Consider the following 22,739-nt stretch of genomic DNA (forward strand, 5'->3'; position numbering starts at 1 on the left):
AAAACCAAGGTGGCACAGTGAATAGAGCACCGGCCCTGGAGTCAGGAGAACTTGAGTTCAAATCCGGCCTCAAACTCAACACAAAAACTAGCCGTGTGACCTTGGGCAAGTCACAACCCCAAACTGCTCTCCAAAAAGCAAAAAAAAAAAAAAAAAAAACGAAGAAGAAGAAACCAAGTTCCAGAGATTCAGTGATTTGGCCAAAGTAGAATTTGAACACAGCTCCTCTGACTCTGAAGACAGTACTCTTTACATTGCTAGCAGGTTACTTCTCAGATCACACGGGTGTGTTTGCTTCCAAACAACAAACCCTTTTCCAGTAATCTGGGCTTGTGCTCGGGTTTCTTGAGAAGGGCCTAAAACTGCTAACCTCAAGTTTGCTACCCTGGGATCCAGGATAACAGCCACTAATGACACCCAAAGGCTAGGGTGGCAGTTATATTTTCCAGCTGGCCTATGAGCCAGAAGTCAAGGTTGCAAACAGATGGTAACTGGAGATCTGAAGCAAATATTTTCATTTTATAAACAGCAGACACGGCCCTGATCTGTGGCTCTTAATGGCAGCAGATCACGTTACAGTTTTAGAAACTTGATCCAAGGGACAGATGCACTGTACTCTGCAGGTGGGCAGGAATTCAGAGTGTCGTGGAGGTGGTTGGTGTCCAAGGTGGGAGGCTCACGTGGGACCATGAACACATGTATTCTACAGGCTAAGATGGGAGAGTGAGAGAGTTAAGGGTGGGTAGGGAAGGTTTGAAGAGCGAAACATTGATCCCAAAGGCCTGGGCCCTGCCTTTGGCCATAGCATAGTGCTGAGAGTGATAGAAACCAAGGAAATGCTTCTGTTGGGAGGAGGTTAAGTCATAAGAAATCCTATTTGTTCTGAATCTTAGATGCCTATAAGAGAATGAATTGGAGAACTCAACAAAGGGTGTTGAATCACTACTGGATTGATGGAAAAGATCAATTAATCAATAAATATTTATTAAGCCCCTACTATGTGCCAAGTACTTGTTAAGCACAGGGAGTCATTTTATTCCTTTTAACTAATGTAGTTAACCTAATTCTCAATTTCCTCATCTGTAAAATGGGGATGGTATCACCAACCTCAGGCAGCTAGGCGGTACAGTGGAGAGAGTGTGGAGGCTAAATCTAACTTCAGACACTTACTAGCTATGTGACCCTGGGCAACTCACTTAACTCTGTTTGCCTCGGTTTCCTCATCTCAAAAATGAACTGGAGAAGGACGTGGAAAACCACTTCAATATCTTTGCCAAGGAAACCCCAAATGGGGGCACAAAGAGGTTTATGTGACTGAAAAACAAAAAGGCAATTACCTATCTCAGAGAGTTATTGGGAAGTGCCGATGAGACTGTATTTGTAAAGTGCTTTGCAGACCTTGTGATATGACATATCTTCTTTTGACTTTCATATACACTTTTCCTTTCTCATATGAGTCTGACATGTCTATTATATGTCCCCAGAGGAGGAAAAAAGAGAGGCCGTGTGTTTCCTTAAGTGATGGCCATTATCACTATTGACAAAGACATGAGAAAGCTAGCCTGGTTAGCCCTGTGAGGCCAGTGTTTCCAAAGAAGGGATGTGAAAAGCCTGGGGTGTGGGATCAGGACACCTCTCTTGGAGGGACCCTACAGATTTAATTGGGTGTTCCAGGCCGTTCTGAAGTCTTCTGATCTGAAGAAATTGAGAGTATTATTCTTAGTGACTTGTTATGATTAAGTATGAATAATAGTACTCATAATAGTAATAGCTAGCATTTATATAGTGCTTTAAGACTAACAAAGGACTATCCATATGTCATTTCATTTGATCCTCATGATAGCCCTGGGAGGTAGGTAGGTGGATGCCCTCTTCCAAATGCTTTCTGAAAGTTAAAGTGGCATAGAGGAAAGGGAACTGAACATAGAATCAGGATGATCTTGGTTCAGATTCCTGCCTCTGATGCTTACTTAGCTGTATGATCCTGGGCAAGTCACTTAACTCTAATTCTCAGTTGCCTTACCTGTGAAATGGAGATAGCAAGAGCTATTTCACGAGATGATTGTGAGGGGCCAAGGGGAGATTTTTTTTCTTTTTTGGAAGCTTTTACCATTATGTGTCTGGGGACAGTGGGTGTTCTCCTCCAATTGTATATAGAGGCATTTAAAATGAACAGAAAGCTGTTTTTCAGATTTGAAACTAGACCAGATAAATGAGATTTCAATCATTTATCTAGTTTAAAGTCCCATTTAAGTGAGAGGCTGATTGAGATTTTTGATCACCAAGTCACAGGACTGAATTTGTAAAGTGCCTAAGGTAACATACAAAGGTCAATTCTTTGTATTGAGAAAGCTCTTTTGGCTCTGTTTTTCACTGCTCATTTCCTGATTAATATCACCCTTCCCCCACCCTCCCTTTGCAGCTTTTACCAAGAATTAGATTCTATGACACACATTTTGACCTATGCACCCAATGCTAAGTAAGACACTTCTGAAGATCAGAAAGGGTTTAAAGGTTTTAAGGAACATGCTCTGAAGTTCCAAGAATTTAGAGACTTTATCGGAGTGCTAAGTGATTTCCATGGGAGCTTTCCCACATACAGTTCCAGTTTTTGCATTCCATGACTGCTAGAGGTTCCCCTGGCCCTCTTCATCCAGAATAGAACTTGTTCTGAAAACTACATAAAGCCAGCTGTGGTGGTTCCCATTACCAGAGTCTGGCCCGTACTTGGATTTACATTCTTTAGGTTGCCCCACATTGCTATGGGTAAAAGATAAATTTAAAAAGCACATTTTCATATAACTAAATTTTGCAGGGATCTTACTACCACTTTTCTTTCCTTTCTTGATTCAAATAAGTATTCTTCTCTCTTGGTTCTTCTTTTGACTCTAACAAAGTCAACTCCAAGTCGTGTCATCGTTTCCCTGATGTCATGGTCATCTTTGAAAACGATGGACAAACACAACTTGTAAGTAGACTGAGCTGCCTGAATGGGGACCCAGCTATTTGGTTAACTCAGCTCATCCTCTCCCTTTCCTTCTCCCTTTCCTCTCCAAAGGAAGGTAAATTTTGATGGCCTGAACTTAACTCCCTCCCTCCCTCCCTCCGTTCCTTCCTTCCTTCCTTCCTTCCTTCCTTCCTTCCTTCCTTCCTTCCTTCCTTCCTTCCTTCCTTCCTTCCTTCCTTCCTTCCTTCCTTCCTTCCTTCCTTCCTTCCTTCCTTCCTTCCTTCCTCCCAGCTTATTAGGAAGCTCTTAGATTCGACCCCTGCCCATGCTCCACTTAGTGGCTGTATTTTGAGCTCTCCTGGCTTTGAGTGAATGTCAATGCTAACTGTTTCTCTTTGGAATAGCAAGCCTAAGGGTCTTCCCTTCCCAGCTTGATTTGTTCTTTTTCTAATTAAAGGGGCCATTCCTTGACTCACTTCTTAAAGACTCCTTTTCACTGAATGGGCCTTACCTCACTGTAAGTGAGTACCTGAAAAGACCTTAGCCTAAAAGGGCCTTCCATTGCATGCTGGGCCATCTCCAGTCATCCTGATGAATATCAGGTCACTAGATCCCGAAGGCTCTGGAGGAGATAATGAGGCTGGTGACCTTGCCCAGCCCTCCCTCCCTCAAATCAGAGTCAACTTTGAGTCATATCATCATCTTCGTGAGGCCACAAACACAACAAACTTCACTAATTGCCTCAGCTACCTTCTCACCCTGGACAGTCTCTCCACCCCTGAAGTCCCTTTCTCTCATTGGTGAGTTCCCTCAAGAACTTATTTTGAGGAAGGGTCTTGCCATCCTTCTTTCTCCTCTAGGCTATGTTTCTGACTTTCTAGTCTAGAACTCACCACCATTTACCAACCTCCATTCCTCTGACACATGATGTTTCCACTTTTTTGGAACCACAGATTGGTATGTACGGGATCTCTGTATCTGTGTTTGATTTCTTTGGGGTCCAGTAGTGGGATCACTGAGTCAAAGAGTATTAATAGTTAAGCCATTTTACTTGAATAATTTGAAATTGATAAGCACAATGGTTGGACCACTTTACAACTCCACCAAGGATACAGAGTGTGTCTCATGAAGTGTTTTCATCTTTTGTCATCTTGGCTAATTTGTGTGGTACAAAGCGAAATCTCTGAGATGTTTGAATTTATATTGCTCTTAATACGGGTGATTTGGAGTATATTTTCATATGATTTTTTACAATTTGCAATCCTTATTTCGAAGCCTCTTTAAAACAGGACCACTTTGAAGTTTTACCTCCTACTCAGCAAATTGGTAAAAATGACAAAATAAGAAAATAATCACTGTTGTAGGGGCTGTGGAAAGACAACCACACTAATACACTATTGTTAGAACCATGAATCAGTCCGATCATTCTGGAAACAATTTTGAATTATGATTTAAAAAAATCACTAAAATGTCTATACCCTTTGATCCAGTGGTCCCTCTGCTAGGCATATACCTCAAGGAGGTAAAATACAGAAACAAAGGTCCCAAATATATCAACATTTTCATAGCAGGCCTCAGTGGTTATAAAAAATGAATGGCTAAACAAACCAGTTCTGATACATGAAGGCAATGAAATGTTACTGTTATGTAAGAAACAGTAAGTGTGAAAAATTTGCAAAAGCATGGGAAGCCAGGAAGTTAATGTAAAATGAGGCAAGCAGAACCAGAAATATACAACATAACCAAGGACTACAACAATATAGATTGAAAAATAAGGCAACAACAATAGCAACAATAAAGCCCTGAATGCTATATGATTATCATGACTGAACTCTGGCCCAGAGAAGAGATCAGAATCTATGGGTGTGGAATATTGCCTGTAATATAATATACGATTGATAGTTGTCTGGTTGGTTTCGCCAGTCTTTTTTTTTTTTTAATTCTTCAAGATCTGGCTCACAAGGTAAGGGAAGGGAGTGAGATCTATTCAGCAAAAATGGTGATCTAAATTGTAATGGCTGTGCTCACTTTAGTCTCCATCAGTTCATATGAGTCTTCCAAAATGTCTTTGTATCTATCACATCGTTCATTGCCAGCAGCACAACAAATTCCTTTACAAACCATAATTTATTCAATCATTCCCTCAATTGACACCAGGTATCTGTCCACTTTTCTTCCTGATCAATTCAGAGAATATCAGATTAGGCCAGTTTGGCTGTGATGTAGAGTAGATGAAGGGAAGATATCATGAAGGAAATCTGGAAAGATACATGGGAAGCCAGATTGCAGAAGGTTTAAAGTACCAGGCTGAAGAATTTATATTTGATCCTTGGGAAAGATGTTTGAACATGAAAGCCACGTGATCAAAATAGTATTTTAGGAATATTAATTTGATAAATTTGCAAGTATTTTTATTCTGTCGTTTGCTCTATTGTTTGAGTGTACATTAGAGAGAGTAGAGATTGGAAAGAGGGAGGGATTATTTGAGATAATAGGAGTATGGATTAGTAGTGGCCTTGTAAATAGAGACAAGGGAAATGACACAAGAGATATTGGGAAGGTAGAATCAATTGTCTCCTCTCTGCTGCTAGGCAATCCTACTGTATCTCCCTCATCAACTTACTCTCCCAATCTCCACAGTGGTTCTTCCAAACCTTTTTCTTCTTTCTCAAACCTCCCATGGCTCCCTCTCTTCCTACCCTCTCAGATGAGAACTTTGCCTTATATTTTACCCCCCACCCGGACCAAAAAAATTAAGGCATCTTTCTTTTCTCCTTTTCCTCATCTCATATCTTTCATATACCTTCTTCCACTATCTCCTTCACCTCCATCACATATGATGAGGTAGCTTTGTTCCTTACACAGTTTAACCCCTCTACCTGCTCTAATGATCCTATTCCATACTTTCTGTTCCAACATGATGCCCCTTAATTATTTCCCACTCTATCACTTATTTTCAATGTCACTCTGTCTTCCCTATTGCCTATAAACATGTCCATGTTTCCTCCATCCTCAAAAGACCCTTATTTGATCTTTCCATTCCCTCTAACTGTTGGCCTGTATCTCTTCTGCCCTTCATGGCTAAATTCCTTGAAAAGGCCATCTGTAATGGGAACCTTCAATATCTCCTCTCACTCTCTTCTTAACCTGTTACTATCCAACTTCTGACCTAATCATTCCGTCAGAGCTACTCTCTCCAAAGCTATCAATGATCTCTTAGCTGCCAAATCCCAATCCTTCTCTCAGTCTTCATTTTTCTTACCATCTCTGCAATCTTTGATGCTATTGATCAACTTCTCTTCCTTGATAATCCCTTCTCTCTAGGTTTTTGAGAACTTGCTCTCACCTGGTTCTCTTTCTACCAATATGACCACTCCTCAGTCTCCTTTCCTGGATCCTTATTCGGGTCTTGCCCTCTAACCTTAAGTGGCCTATAGGGTTCTATCCTAGACCATCTTCTCTTCTCCCTCTCATACAACTTTACTTGGTCATCTCATCAACTCCCATGGATTTAATTATCATCTCTATGTTGACAATTCCCAGATTTATCTGTCCTGAATCTCTCAGCTGACCTCCAATCCCTCATCTCCAGCTGCCTTTCTGACATCTCAAGCTGAGTATCCAGGAAATATCTTAAACTCAAAGCAATGCTCATTATGTTTTCCCCTAAACCTTGCCCTTCCCTCCCACACCTTCCTTATTACTATCAAGCAACACCACCCTCCTAGTTCCTTAGGCTTGGAACCTAGGTATTATTCTTGACTCCTCACTATCTCTGCCCCGCCCCTTTCCAAGCTATTGCCAAGACCTCTCAATTTCACCTTCATAACATCTTTTGTAAATGCCCACTTCTCTCCTCTGACATTGCCCCCACTCTATTACAAATTTACGACTTCACACCTGGATTATTACAGTAGCCTGCTGGTGACTCTGCCTGCCTCAATTCTCTCTTCATGGCAATCCATCCTCCATTCAACCACCAAAGTGATTTTCCAAAAGTGTATGTTCAACCACATTATTCTCATACTCTGTGTTCCCAATTTCCTCCAACATCAAACACAAATCTATCTGTTTGGTATTTAAATCCCCTTGTAACTTACTCCTACCCTACATTTCCATTTGTCTTATACCCTCTTCTCCACCACAGTCTTCAATCCAGTGACATCGACCTCCTTGCTATTCCATGAAAAAAGACACCCTCTTGACTCTGGTCATTATCTCTGGCTATCCTGCATGCCTGTGATGCTTTCTCTCCTCATCTTCACCTGTTTTAAGTCCTAACTACAATTCTATTTCTGCAGGAAACCTTTCCCAACTCCTCTTAACTCTGGTGTCTCCCCCATCAATGATTTCTTAATTATTCTATGCATTGTTTGTTTGTATATATTTGCCTGTTGTCTTGTTCCATTCAATTTTGAGCTCCTCGAGGGCAGGGGCTGTCTTTTGTCTCCTTTTGTATCCTAAGAATATAGCTCAGTATCTGGCACATGGTAGATTCTTAATAAGTCTATTGATTGACTGACAGATTGTAAACTCCTTGCTTGCATGATGGGTACATGACTCAGTGTCTTGTACATTCTAAGTTCATCGAAGCTTTTTCTTCTAATCTCTGACTGTAAATCTGCAGGAAGAGGGGAGCCTATGAGAGAACTGAGCTGTGTGATCATCACATTAGAATAAAGAAGGGCAAGAATAATATCACAGTGTCCTAGACTAGAGTCTTTCTATGACTTTATTCTTTTCCATTAGAGTATTTGTTACATGGAGGGAGGAGAAGAACAAGAATACAATAGAACAAAAAACTCACCAAAGACTAGACTCGATAGAAGGATAAGTTATGGAGAAAAATAGAAATGAGACTGTATATTGACAGTCTGCTGTTTTGGTCCTTCACTTGCAAAGAAGACTATTGACGTCACAGGGTGATGTCTCGACTTTTGAGAGAACTGAATTTAAGTGTGGTAGAATTGTGTCAAATCCTCGGACTCAGTCTCTCTTCCTGAGTATTGAAGTCCAGTGGCAGTACAAAAGTCAGGACAGCCTGGGATGCAATGAATGTCCTGGGTATCTTTGATGTCCGACCAAGCTGTAAGTACCCCGCAGCTCCTGCTTCAGCTGCCTTCATGACCACTGGAACAAATTGTTATCATTCACCCATTCCTCTGGGGAAAGTCTCCACATGCCTTGGAGTAGGCATCCTACTAACTCACCAACAGGTCTGACATCTGTTTATTACCCTCACCCTGGTTTAGCCCACTTGCTGAGACCATTTAGTGGGGTGTGGCTGCTGTTCATGATACAGCTGTCACTATAGGAAAAAAAAGTGATAACTCCCTGACTGAGAATATAACCTCTACCTGGGTGGTAAAAGTATTGAATCCTGACCACCAGGGGAGAAAATGTACAGAACATTTTACTGATCACCGTGCTATCATTGTTTTGTGTTAACTTCTAGGTAGGAAAACAAAAGGTACTGTTTACGATCTAAGATATACTGCATGTGTTTACACATCAAGGGAAGAAGGAAATAGAAAGATGGATGCTATTTGAGGAAATACCATGATTGAAATTGTTTCCCGAACAAGGATGAATTTTGATCATTAATGAAGAGATTTCGGATCCATTGTATATTTTGCTGAATAGAATTTCATAGTTGGAAAGCTCTAGCCTCAGCCCAGTTCTCCTTCTCCACCCATTTTTATCCATGGGAGGGCTTTGCAAGTTTCAAGGAATCTGGAGGATTTGGGATCACCTATCTTCTTGGCATCATTTTAATATCATGCCTCTCCATTCCATCCTGTCCCCTACAATGGACATCAGTGTCTACATCGGGAGCTGAGGACAGAGAATTTAGATTCCCTGTGCTTAAAAGGAAATTCTTAAGCATGCTTACAAGTCAAATAAAAAGATTTCCAGTGACTAAGGGCTGTGAGTCACCCTTTGCCACATGTGCCCTCTTAGCTTGAGCCTACCTTGCCCTGGACTCTCTATATGTACTTTAAGTAGAATGTCATCAGCTTTGAGGGTAATGGTTTTTTTTTTTTTTTTTTGCTCTCTGTCCTCATTATCCTACCTTTTTCTAAAAGTTACTTAAGGATGACTGATTAAAACAATTCCAAACTGATGATCTTTGGAGGAATCACACTGGTAGACACTCAAGCTTATTGCCTTAGATTACCATCCCTGACTTCTTAGGGGTACCCTTAGAATCCTGAGGGGAAGATACTCCAGCTCCAGTACTGGGCACTTACCAAGGAGTGTGTGAGGTGGGAGAAACATACAGCAGAGCATCCATGGGGCCCCAGCAAAAGTGCTCGTTTCTCTGCTTATGGAATCTTTACCTTTCGTTAATAGCTTTCTCAAATGTCACATTTCTCAAGAGACCTTTCTAGATCCCCCTAATTAGAAGCCTGTCTCTTGAGATCACATTTTATTCATATATATATATACACACACATGTATATGTCTGTTTGTACATGTGTATATGCATATGCATAGTGTGTCTATGTTTATATGCATATGTATGCACACATAATATACATGCATACACATGTGCACAGAGAGGTATGTATATGACAATGCATATACAAGCGGGTGCATAATACACACGTGTACATACATGTCTAAACACACACAGTGCATATATGAATATAGACATGTATTGTATATAATCTTGTATTTATCTGTAAACATATTATGTTCCACCACCACCCCTACAGGGTATAAGCCCCTCAAGGGCAGGGACTATCTTGCTTTTGTATTCAAAGTCCAAAGAGCTAATAGTCTCTGGCACACAGGAAGCACTTAATGTTTTATGATCAATAGTCTAGACTAGAATAACATTGTAAGCAGTTTAACAAAATGTATCACCTAGTGCTACATGTTTCCAGGCTACAGAATTTTCTCTCGTCTTTCCCATGTTTAAAAATGTCAGAGTGAGCCTCAAAATGAGTCCCCGATATAGGCAAACTGCTTTTCTTCCTGTTCCTCACCCTTCCACTTCATACTCCGCCTTGGTTTTGAATACCTCTCTCCTCTTCCTGGAATGCTCTCTTGCCTCACTTCTTTCTGCTCTGGAGCATCCCTAGCTTTCCTCTAAGTTTAGCCCATGAGCCCCCTTCTCCACGAAACCTTTCTGGATTCTCCTAGTTCTTGGTGCTTACATACACCCACAAAATTTACCCACAAAATTACCATGTATGTATTCATGTAAAGACAGATTTATAAATATATATATATCGTTGTGTATATATAATGAGTATGTAGGTATACATACAAAATATAAACATAATTTGATCTATGTACATATATACATGGACATACATATATGATGTGATATATAACAATATAATAAAATATGATATAAGTATACTTTAGTATGACACACAAAGTATGCTTATATTATATTGTATTTTATTTTATACTATATTACCACATCATAGTACCTCATATTTTGATCTTTTTTGGAGGGGGTAAGGCAGGGCAGTTGGGGTTAAGTGACTTGCCCAAGGTCACACAGCTAGTAAGTGTTAAGTGTTTGACGCCGATTTGAACTCAAGTCCTCCTGACTCCAGGGCTGGTGCTCTATTCACTGTTCTACCTAGCTGCCCCTGACCAAAAAAACCCCCAAACATCATGTTATAGTAATACCAAAGTGTATATAACATATATGATTATATATACCTCGTGTATATATCCTGTATATAAATATCATCTATATACACATGTATATTTACATATATTCACATATATACATATTTGCATGCATGTATTGTGTGTATACATAATACATTTTGCATATATTTTGGATATATTAAATTTGCATTTACTTATGTGTCCTCTTTTTGTCTCCTACTTGAGGGAAAAGGCTCTCTCTTTTCTGTCTTTGTATACACTATTAATGCTAGCATAGTTTCTGGCATGTAAGTGCTTAATTAATGCTTATTATCAATTGATTGATTCATTTTTAAGAATAAAAATAGGGGTTTATTTTCAATTTTCATTAAACATCCTCATTTGCCTAAATTGACTCAAGGTTTTTCTAGGCAAAAGGGGCCTTGTAGCCATCTGGTATTGTCCTCCACCCCACCCACACTCATTTTATAGATAAGATGGCTGAGGTCTATAATGGGAATGTAAATTTTTAAGATCTTCCCTGCCCCTAGGCTTAACACCTGGAGCCTGTGGTGGGAGGCTTGTTTTTCAGGAGATACTTTGTCATTGGGCAGTGGGTCAAGAAAGTTGTTACATTCTCTGAGCCAAGAGAAGGCTATATAAGCCTGATGTGAGGCTTTGTTTTGGGGCTCACTTTGAGAACTATTGAGTGATTTGACCAGATGAGACTCTGGGAAGCCATTGTTGAGAACCCCCCAGCTTTGAAAACCCAGATGTTGATGCTTACCTCTCTGGTTACTGACTAGGTATGGATGTAATGGATGGACAGTTGGAGGCATGTTTGCTTGAAATGTTTCTCTGTCTTGTAACTTCTGCTTGTAACCTGTCTGTATACTTTGAAGTTTGAGGAGCTGACCTTTTCCCCTGAAATAGGTAAATGATGTTTGATTGATTAAAGCAAGATGGTTAACCCATTGTGAGTTTCTTTCCTTTAGAAAAGCAGATCCAAGAACCTGTGTTGGCAGCCACCCTGGGCATGCTGGGGTGCTTGCTGCTACAAGGTCTGGAAAAGGTAAAGGCCTTTCTTGCCACCATCCCCCATCACACTAATGACAGAGCCAGGACTTTTGGGTTTCTGATGGGCATCAATGCTGCTTCCATCACACAATGTTGTTCCTTTCCTTGTTAGACCAAAACAATTGCTTCAGCCTTGGGCTAGAGACATTTTATTGGCTTGCTTTTTTAGGTTTTTCACAGAATGTCACAGTGTGCTTGCTTATTCCTTATTTAAAGAAATTCTTGAAGATAAGCCTGACTGTATAATGTATGAAATGTTTTTTTTTTTTAATTCTCTACCCAATATTTTCAGTGCTAGTAAAATGTCCCAAACCTCCATTTTCTAATTTGGTCCCTGATAGCACATCAATGACTTAGCAATAGTAAATTTCATAGAACAGAGCAAGAAACTTTTGGTACATACGCTCTATTATCTAAAAATGTTCAATTTCGCAAACACACATACATCACACATCAACCCTCAGTCTAATATCAGGTTATTTCAAAAGTACTCAATTAAAAGGGGTCAAAAAGTTGGGATGTTTCACTATGACAGGTGGGCTATGATGATTGTTTCTGAAATAACTGTTTAATGAACAGATTAATGATAGTTAGAAATTATATAGTGCCTTAAGGTTTGCAGAAATTTTTACAAATATTATTTCATTTGATTCTACCAATAGCCATGGGAGAGAGATGCTATTATCATCTCCATTTTGCAGATGGGGAAATGGAGGCAGACAGAAGTTAAGTGACTTTTCCCAGAGTCACACAGCTAATAAATGTCTGAGGCTGTATTTGACCTCAGATCTTCCGGTCTCCTGGTGATTTGTTTGTGATGGCTCACTAGACCTTTGTATCTCTTCAAACAAATCTCTTCATGCTCTATCCACTGCACTACCTAGCTGCCAACATCCTCCTTAAGGGACAGTATTGAACTGGCTTAATATGGGGTGTTTGTTTTTGTTGCAGGTTTCCAGCATCTATTCTGGCTTTAAATGAAATGCCAGTAGATGATAATCCTCTCTCCACATTCTACATTTGCCAAAGAAAACTGTCTTCCTGGACGAGTAAGTGAACAGGCTTGACAGCAGCTGTGTGTGCTTATGTTTGGGGTGGGGGTGGGGGGAAATGGGGTGCAGAGCTAGCAGCTCCACACATACTTGATAAACAGCCCCAGTTCTCCAGTTCTTTTGCCGTGAGAAGATGAAATGCCATCCAAAAATCATGGACCACGAGTTCCTTGGAGATACTCTTGGAGAAGGTGGGAGGGAATTTCGCCCAGCTCTGACACAGAGATGTCGAAGCAATGAGGCTTGTTGAATTGTTGCCACGGGGAAAGGCTCTATCAGCCCTAGGAACTGCACTGAGTGGTTCCTAATTGGGAGCTGTTTGTGGAGCAAGATCTCAGTGGGGGCCCCAGAGGCATTAGCACTGAGCTGTCTGAACTTTCAATAATATTTGTGATCAAAGAGACACAAAGGCCTAGTGAGCCATCACAAACTACTTTGCATTTAATGAATTTGCACTTATCTGTCTTTATATTTATCATGCATATACTTAGATATGTGCTTGTTGCCTGTTGGAATGCAAGGATTGTTTTATTCATTACATGTCTCTCCAATGCCTGGGATATAGCAGGCACATATCATATACTTGTAGGTTTGTTTTTTTTTATTAGAATTGGAGGCCATGAAGTACAAACACAATCATAAGGTCATAGATTTAGAGCCAGAAGGAACCTTAGAGTACTATTTCAATCCCCTCATTTTATAGGTGGGAACGCTGAGATACTTAGTGAATTGTCAAAGGTTATAAAACTAGTAAGTGACAGAAGAAAGATTTGAACTCAGGCTGTCAGATTCTAAAGCCAATCTCCTCTCCACTGCACCATGCTGCCTCCCCCTAGATCACCCTTGCTCCTACTTAGAACCAATGGACAAAAATAAATGGGAAAAAGAAAGGAATTGATTGCCTTAATTACAGCTTTTGTTTCACCTTTGGGGGCATGACAATTTATTTTTCTCTATTGATTCACCTCTTTCTGTTGCTAGAACTCTCAGTAATAACTACAGCATGCATGGAGTTCTCACTAAAACTAGAAAATGGGAAGGAAAACCACAAAGCCTCATTTTATTACAACCCTCTTGAAGCAGCGTTCCAAAATGGAAGAGATTTGAAGGTCTCTCAATGTCAAGTAGCTTCTGCACAACCAGAGCCCTGTTAGGTCCCAGGGCACAGTGAGGTCAAGCCAATTTAAATATCAGAAGAAACAAGACCTCAAGAGCCCCTTGGAACTATTAAAAAGGTTTTGGTGGCCCTAAGGGCACTGTCAGTCCTCAATTGTCTCTGACAGCTCCTTCTCTTGCACATTTAGCTCTAATTCACTGTGTTTAATTTGATCTATTAACAGCGATGTTCCTTTTGGTACCTTTTGCCAGCTAGGTAGGACACTATATAGAACACTGAATTAAGAAGGTCTGAGTTCAAATCCAGCCTCAAATACTTAGTAGCTGTGTGACCCTGGGCAAATCATTTTAGACTCTCTTTCTGCCTCAATTTCCTCTATGTAAACTGATAATACCTACCTCTCAAGGTTGTTGTAAGGATAAAATTAGGAAATATTTATAAAAGTATGTTGCAAACCTGTGAGTGCTATATAAAATGCTATTATTGTTGTTTCTGTTATCATTATTACCACTGTTGTGACTTTGGGACACTGCTATCCTACCTCTGTGCCTACAACAGGGATCTACAAATTTGTTATTATTCCGTTATTTTCAGGCATGTCTGACCCTTCATGACCCCATTTGGGATTTTCTTGGCAAAGATACTACAGTGGTTGGCCATTTCCTTCTCCAGTTCATTTTACAGATGAGGAAACTGGGGCAAATAGGGTTAAGTGACTTGCCCAGGGTCACACAGCTAAGGAAGTGTCTGAAGCCAGATTTGAACTCAGGGAGATGAGTCTTCCTGACTCCAGGCCTGGCACTCTGTCCATTGCACCACTTAGTCCCCATCTGCAGATAATACTCCATAAATATTTGTTCAAGTTAACTTGGACAGCTCTGGACACAGATGCCACCTCAAAATTCTCCTCGATAGCCTTCTCAGTCTTCTTTCCATGTTATGCCCAATAGCTGTGGGGTTTTGTTCTAGAATGCTCTGTCCTGACTCCTTCCCCTTCTCTTTTCTCCTCATACTTTCACATTTGATCTCATTATCTCTTATTGGTTCAACTATCATCTATAGAGATTATTCCCAGATCTATTTAGCTAGACTAATCCCTCTCCTGAGCTCCTGTCCTACATCACTAGCTTCTTATTCGACATTTCAAACTGATTTTCCTGTGGGTAATTCAAACTAAACACATCTAGAACAAACTGAATACCTTTTTGCCCAAACTCACCCCTTCTTAAAGCTTCCTGATGACTGTAGAAGGCACCACCAGTTAACCATGTCGACAACCTCCATGGCATCCATGACATCCTCATTCAGCCCCTTTCTCTATAGTATTTCTCACATAGCCCCTTTCTCTCCACTCACACAACCATCTCCAAAGTTTGGGAACTCATCCCCTCTCACCTGAACTACTGCAATAGCTTTTTACTTGAACTCTCTGCATCAAGAGATGTTCTCACTCCAACCCATCTTCTACTAAGCAGTGAAGATTGTCTCCCTAAAGCATAGACAAGCCTCACCATGTGTGTCATCCCCTACTCACTCGATCCCAGCGGCTCCCTATTATCTCTCCATTCAAAGGTATCATCTCTAGATCTGCCTTTCACAGATTGGCCCCTTCCCATCCTTCCAGTCATCTCAAACATTTCTCCCCTCCATCCACTCAGTGGTTCAGCCATACTGACCTATTTGCTATTCCTTGACTACAGACTTCCATCTTCCACCTTTATGACTTTCATGAATGTCCCCCCAAACTGGAATGTTCTGCTTAACCTCTCACTATTAGAATCAATTGTTTCTTTTAAGACTTAGCTCAAGCACCAACTTCCACAGGAGGTTTTCCTACCTCCCTCTAATGCCTTCTCTTTAAGGACCATCTACTTTGTATCTTGTATATACCAATTTATATAAATGTCTCCTCTATTAGAATGGAAGCTCCTTGAGGGCAAGAACCACTTTTTTCTTTGTATCCTCAGCACTTAACACAGTGTGGGGCACATAATAAATGCTTGTTAATTAAATGATATCACTATGTGTGACTAGCCCCTTGCTTATCTGTGACTATAGATATAGGAGTTCACTGTATTTTCAAGACTTTGTCATTCTCTATTGTCCCCATCTAGGCCCAAGCTGCTAAAGTATTCTCTTTCTCTGTCAGTTCCTACTGCCAGGGGTTAACCCCTTGTCCCTAGGACCCGATTTCTCTTGAGACCTCACCTCCTGAATCAGGCCAGTCCAATAGTTTAGACTCAGAAAGGAAATGAAATACTCATTCCTTTCCTTAAAAGAATGTGGAAAAGCTATTCAACAGAGAGGATGCATTGATACAGTGGTATAAAGCTCCCCTGTCTCCACATTTGGTGTGGGGGTGTAATTGATCAGCTGACTACATTATGCCAAAGGATGGCACCCCCCCCCCATTTCCTCATTCAATGGACTTCAATACTTAAAAAAAACTGGGAAACTATGTCAACTATCTGAGCTTTACTTCCGTGGACCAGGTGAGCCTTGAAGATAATTTCCTTTCCTTTAGAGTGAGAGACTAGCCTAGCCTCCAAGAAACAGAAAGTATTCCATATATATATATATGTATGTATGTATGTATACATACATACATATATACTTTATATTTATATATGTATAAATACATACATATATAAATATCTATTCTTAATATAGAGATAGCTAAGTTATGCAGTGTATACTAGCTGTATGACCCTGGACAAGTCACTGTTCTGTTTGCTTTATTTCCTCAACTGCTAAATGGAATAACAGCACATACCTTGCCGACTTGGGAGGAACAAATGAGATCATATTTGTAAAGCACTTAGCACAGTGACTGGCTTTTTCCTCCTTCCTTCCCCTAAAATATTTTCTATCTATATTACAAAATAGTTTTCTAATAATGAGAACAAAATATGGCAGCAGGAGAGAAGTTTAACCTTAGAACCAAGTCAAAAAGTCCTCAGGACATCACTTCATCTTTCAAGAGATACTACCTCACAAAAGAACAGCTTTTCGATTCAAGCAAAATGTACATTTGCTAATCTCATAACTCAAGATCTGAGCACTAGGACATGTGTCCAGTCTTTATTAGCATCCCACTGAGAACCTCAGCAAATAGAACATTCAATTCTGGTACAGAATGTGTCACTGATATCTTCAAAGGAAAGCATAATTATCAGGACCAAGGAAGAAGGGCTAAGATCAGCAGGCACACAGTTCTGCCTGTCTGGTGCACCTCTTCACAGTTCCCAGAATGCAGCAGATTCCGTTTCCAAGGGCAGCAGAGTTTATAGAGAAGGGACCTGCGGGGCAATTGAGCTGATATAGCCAACAGGCATTTTGCCACAGCAGTTAGCAGCAGGAGTGACCAGTGAGAAAACATAAGCAAGTGAGGGTCCCAGCTTGGGCAGGTATAAAGAGCGGAGGCAAGGACTGCTCTGTTTGTGTTACTTTCAGAGTTCATTAACAACAACAAAATTCAGGTTGGTGTCCCCATGGGTGGGGGTGGTAAGTCTGGGAAAAGGCTTTTCCACTCTCTAGATTAGCAGAGAGAAGACAGAAATACTTCAAGAGAAAACAGAAGAGGAAAAATATTCTGAGGAGGGGGAAACAAACCAGGATCAGGAGGTTAGGTAATTTTATTTTACAAAATGACATGGAGAGGGACAGAAAAGGTCTGATGACTGCTAGAACTATATAATGGATTTGAACATCCTTTTCAATTGGTTTGAGGATCTTTTTTGTGAGTTTTAAGGTTCCTCTCTTCTCTCCTTGATATCTAGGTGAGAGAGGGTCTTGAGTCAGGAAGTGTGTTGTTGTTTGGTTGTTTCAGTTATATGGGACTCTTCATGATGCCATTTAGGAATTTTTCTTGGCAAAGATACTGGAGTAGTTTGCTATTTCCTTTGCCAGCTCATCTTACTGTAGTGTCAATGCAATATTCACAGAGGTCACTATAAATATACCTGCATAGTGCTCAATCACAAAATATAACAGACTCTCCATATATAAGACAGAAGCAAAACATTTATTCATACACCAGAAAATCAAATCCCAATAACAGTAAACTCATTCCATCATAGTAGCAAGGAAGTTAATAAGCCATAACAGCACAAAGAGTCACAGCATCCTTTAACTTTTCCACAAACCAACATTTACTCTCAAGCCTGTTTCCCTGGGATGTGTCCTCTCCCCCCTCCAGTCTAGCTGCTCTGACTCCCAGTTTCCTGTGGAATCTGCTCCACCCTTTAGCAAACTCCTCCCACCACAGTCTCCTTGTGATTACATTCAGCCTATTAGGGGGTAAGGTATATCTTCAAAGCAGGGAAGATCTTCAAATTTCCATTCTCATTACATTTGCAGATGAGGAAAACCGAGGCAAACAGGATTAAGTGACTTGTTCAGGATCACACAGCTAATAAGTGTCTGAGGCCAGATTTGAGCTCATGAAGATCAGTCTTCCTGACTACAGACCCCAGTGCTCTATCCACTGCACTATTTAGTTGCCCAGGGCAGGGAGTCATGAGTTCAAATCCAGTCTCATATACTTACTAGCTCTGTGATCCTGGGTAAATCACTAAACTTCTATGTGCTTCAGTTTCCTCATTCACAAAATGGAGTTAAGAATAGCACCTATTATTATGAGGATAAAATGAGGTAATATTTGTAAATCATTTTGCAAGCCTTAAAGTATTATATAAATGCTTACTATTATTATTATTACCAGGGCAACTAGATGGTACAGTGAGTAGAATGCTGGGCCTGGAGTCGGGAAGACTCATCTTCCTGAGTTCAAATCTGGCCTCAGACACTCACTAGTTGTGTGACCCTGGGCAAGTCATTTAACCCTGTTTGCCTCAGTTTTCTCATCTGTAAAATGAGCTGGTGAGGGAAATGGCAAAGCACTGTAGTATCTTTACCAAGAAAACCCCTAAAGGGGCCACAAAGAGTCAGATGTGACTGAAAACAATATACACCTCATTACCTTTGTTCCACAAAAATGAATGGTATCTGTTAACTGCTACCAGGAGTGAGAACATCCATTCCTCAAAGGGAAATAATAGTTACAACCTAACTGAAGAGTAATACACCAGCTGATATGACAATCTCGTTGTGCTGTCTTTCTGGGATGTGCATCTAGGAAGTAATTAATAACCATTCAAATTTCTCAAGCGTTTCTTTCTGCTCTGGCACCACAGGAAGGCAAGATAAATCAGAATAAACAAAAAATAACAATGCCCCATCTGTGGGAAATGCTTTGGTGGGCATGGCATTGACCATCAAAACAAACTCTGAGTTTGCAAGAAACATCCTGAAGAGATGAATGCTTTCATTATATTCCACACTACATCATAACAAAATTATAAACAGGTTTTACCAGTTATGGGCAAAGAGCTTAATGCTGCTTTATTTTCTTTTTGGTCAACAACATTCTCAAATCCAAGTCACAGTAACATATTGTAGATCAATACCATGTGATCTTAATTAATTACTTCATTTCTAGACTCAGATAAAATGAGTGGAATTTGAGGGGTTATTTAAATTGGAATAGGGAAAAGCTGAAGAGCCTGAGGGAATTGAAAATCTACACAACAAAAACCCTAGAAGTGATATCAAATAATGGAAAAGATGACAAAAATGATGCAAATAACTAGAATGATTTTGAAAAGGAAATGGGTATATTAAGAATGGAATTCCAGGGGCGGCCAGGTAGCACAGCAAGTAAGAGCATCGGCTCCAGTGTCGGGATGACCTGGAGATCGAATCTGGGCTCAGACACTTAGCACCTACCCAGAACAGCTGGCCTTGTAACCTTGAGCAAGTTACTTAACCCTGATTGCTTAAAAAAAAATGGAATTCTGGTGATGTCATTTTTGAGTTTGATGACACCAATTCAACTAATAGACCAGTAGACCAAGATAGAACTATTAAAAACTGTTAGTGTATGCTACAACTACTATGAAGAATAATGGATTCTTCCATAATATTTGACACGGAGTGAAAATCATTCCAGAAACAGCACATAATGTCATGTGTTGTTGTCACGATAAGAACCATAGGAAGGAAGTAGAACTGTCTAGATATAATCTTGAAAACAAGCATCAAATACCATCGTGGAGAAGTGGCTGGAGGAAACTTTTCAAAACTTGCAGAAATACATTGGAAGATTACAGTGATTCTTAGAAGGCAAGCACAGTCAAAAATCTGGACACCATAATTCTTCCTTAAAGGCAACAAGAATGAAACATGCCAAACATTCTGGAAAACCAAAATGTGTCAGAAATTGTTGAAAGTCTTTATCAACAACTTAAAGCAAGACCCAATAAGTTAATACAAGGAATCACAACAGAACAAAGAACCAAATAAATAATTCAACATTGGTCTGTGATAAAAAGGTTTTAGAAGCTAAGAAATTAGAAGAAAGAAAGAGCCTCCAAAGAAAAAAGATATGAAATTTCTAGTTTCTTTATATGGTTGAACATATTCGAAAACCAAGTTGGATCAAATGTGAAACAGAAAGTTTGTGTACCTTTTTTTTTTGCAGGGCAATTGGGGTTAAGTGACTTGCCCAAGGTCACATGGCTAGTTTTTATGTTAAGTGTCTGAGGCCGGATTTGAACTCAGGTCCTCCTGACTCCAGGGCCAGTGCTCTATTCACTGCACCACCTAGCTGCCCTATTATGTACCTTCATATAATGAATAGTTTTTATCACAGGAGATGGCTAAAACTATTACTTCTCTTCAGAACTTGAAAGTAGCAGGTTGGGAAAAGATACATAATTATTGTCTGAAACACTTCATAGCAGTGTTTGAATTACTGACCAAGCACTTTGCCAAATTATCCTATGAGGCAAGTCTCATAACATCTTTCCAAACAGAACACATCACACTTATTATCATTTGTTTTGAAAGCTTTGAGTTCCAAATTTTCTCCTTCCCTTCCTTCCACCCCCTACCCCCCCACTGAGTAGGCAGAAATTCCATATAGGCTATGCATGCATAGTTGTGCAAAACATATTCATAATGGCCACGTTGTGAAAGAAAACATAGACAAGAAAAAAAACTCAAGAAAAATAAAGTAAAAAAAAGTGTGCTTTAATCTGTATTCAGATACCAACAGTTAGTTCTTTCTCTGGGGATGGATAGCATTTTTCAACATAATTCCTTCAGAGATGTCTTGGATCATTGCATTGCTGAGAATGGCTAAGTCATTCAGAGCTGATCATCTTACAATACTGCTGTTACTTTGCACACAGTACATTTCACTTTGTGTTAGCTTATGCAAGTCTTTCCAGGTTTTTCTGAGAATATCCTACTCATTATTTCTTATGGTACAATAGTATTCCATCATAATCACATACTGCAACTTGTTCAGCCATTCCCCCCATTGATGGGCATCCCCTCAGCGTCTAATTCTTTACCTCCAGAAAAGAGCTGCTACAAATATTTTTTTACATATAGGTCCTTTTCCTTTTCGTTTTCTTATCTCTTTTGGGATATAGACCTAGTAGTGGTATTGCTAGGTCAAATTGCTAGGTATGCATGGTTTTATAGCCCTTTGGGCATAGTTCCAAATTGCTCTACAGAATGGTTGAATCAATTCACAACTCCACCAACAATGCATTGGTATCATTTTCCCCATGTTTCCTCCAACATTTGTCATTTACCTTTTCTGTCCTATTAGCCAATCTAGTAGGTATGAGGTAGTACCTCAGATTTGTTTTAATTTGCATTTCTCCAATCAATAGTGATTTAGAGTATTTTTTCATATGGCTATAGATAGCTTTGATTACTTCATCTGAAAACTGATTATATCTTTTGATAATTTATCAATTGGGGAATGACTCTTATTTTTATAAATTTGACCGAGTTCTCTATGTTTGAGAAATGAGTCCTTTATCAGAAAAACTTGCTTCAATTTTTTTTTCAGTTACTATTGCTTACTGTATTTCCCTCCATCCTATTCCCTTCCCCCATTTATTCAATTCTCCCTCTCTTTTTCACTCTCTTTCTCCTCAAAAGTGTTTTGATTCTAATTATCCTCTGCCCCAATCTGCCCTCCCTTCTATCACCCTCTCCCCACCCCTACTCTGCCCATCTCTTATCCCCTTCCTCTCCTACTTTCCTGTAGGGTAAGTAAAATAGATTTCTATACCAATTGAATAGGTATGTTATTTCCCCTTTGTGTCAGTTCTGATGAGAATAAGGTTCTCTCACTGCCTCTCACCTCCCTCCTCTTCCCTTCCACTGCAAAATATTTTTATTGCCTCTTTTATGTGAGATTCTTCTGCTCTAGAATTTGTTTAGAGTGATTTTATTTTTTTTGAAGGGTAGTTGGGGTTAAGCCACCTGCCCAACGTCACACAGCTAGTTTGTGTTAAGTGTCTCAGGCCAGATTTGAACTCAGGTCCTCCTGACTCCAGGGCCAGTGCTCTATTCACTGCACCACCTAGCCACCCCTATTTAGAGTGATTTTTAAGTGTATTTGGATTGGTTTGGGGAAGAACTTATGCAAGTCCTTGCCTTTACTCCACCATCTTGGCTCTGCCCACATTTATAATCAGAAGGTAAAATACCAGTAACCCTCTTCACAATATAAACCAATTCTGTGTTAATATACTTTATGCAAAACAGTCATTGTTAATCACTTATCCCCATAAATGTTTTTTTTTAAAGCAATTGGGGTTAAGTAACTTTCTCAAGGTTACACGGCCAGGTGTTTCTGGGTGGGTGCTAAGTGTCTGAGCCCGGGATTCGATCTCCAGGTCTTCTCAACCTGGAGCTGGTGCTCTTATTCGCTGTGCTACCTGGCCGCCCAAGAAATTTCTTTTCCAGGTCTTCAGTAGCTGTGAGCAATAGCTACAGGTCCTGCAAAAACAATTATTAGGGTACATTAATAATTGTTCCCCTGGGTGATGGTTAAGTGAGGCCATAC

At 40.0% G+C, this 22,739-nt stretch overlaps 1 long non-coding RNA gene across 2 annotated transcripts in view; it reads left to right on the plus strand.

Annotated features, from left to right (window-relative positions):
- Positions 1-22,739, plus strand: part of LOC138156411 (uncharacterized) — a 166,365-nt gene that overhangs the window by 105,883 nt on the left and 37,743 nt on the right. For both annotated transcript variants that reach the window (XR_011167144.1, XR_011167145.1), the window contains exon 3: positions 12,590-12,687. This is a non-coding gene — a long non-coding RNA (uncharacterized lncRNA). The remainder of the gene's footprint in view (positions 1-12,589; positions 12,688-22,739) is intronic.

This window comes from Petaurus breviceps, unplaced genomic scaffold, assembly GCF_028583685.1.
Source record: "Petaurus breviceps papuanus isolate PSGF00001 unplaced genomic scaffold, PetGlider_PUasm1.0 154, whole genome shotgun sequence".
Lineage (NCBI taxonomy): Eukaryota > Metazoa > Chordata > Mammalia > Diprotodontia > Petauridae > Petaurus > Petaurus breviceps.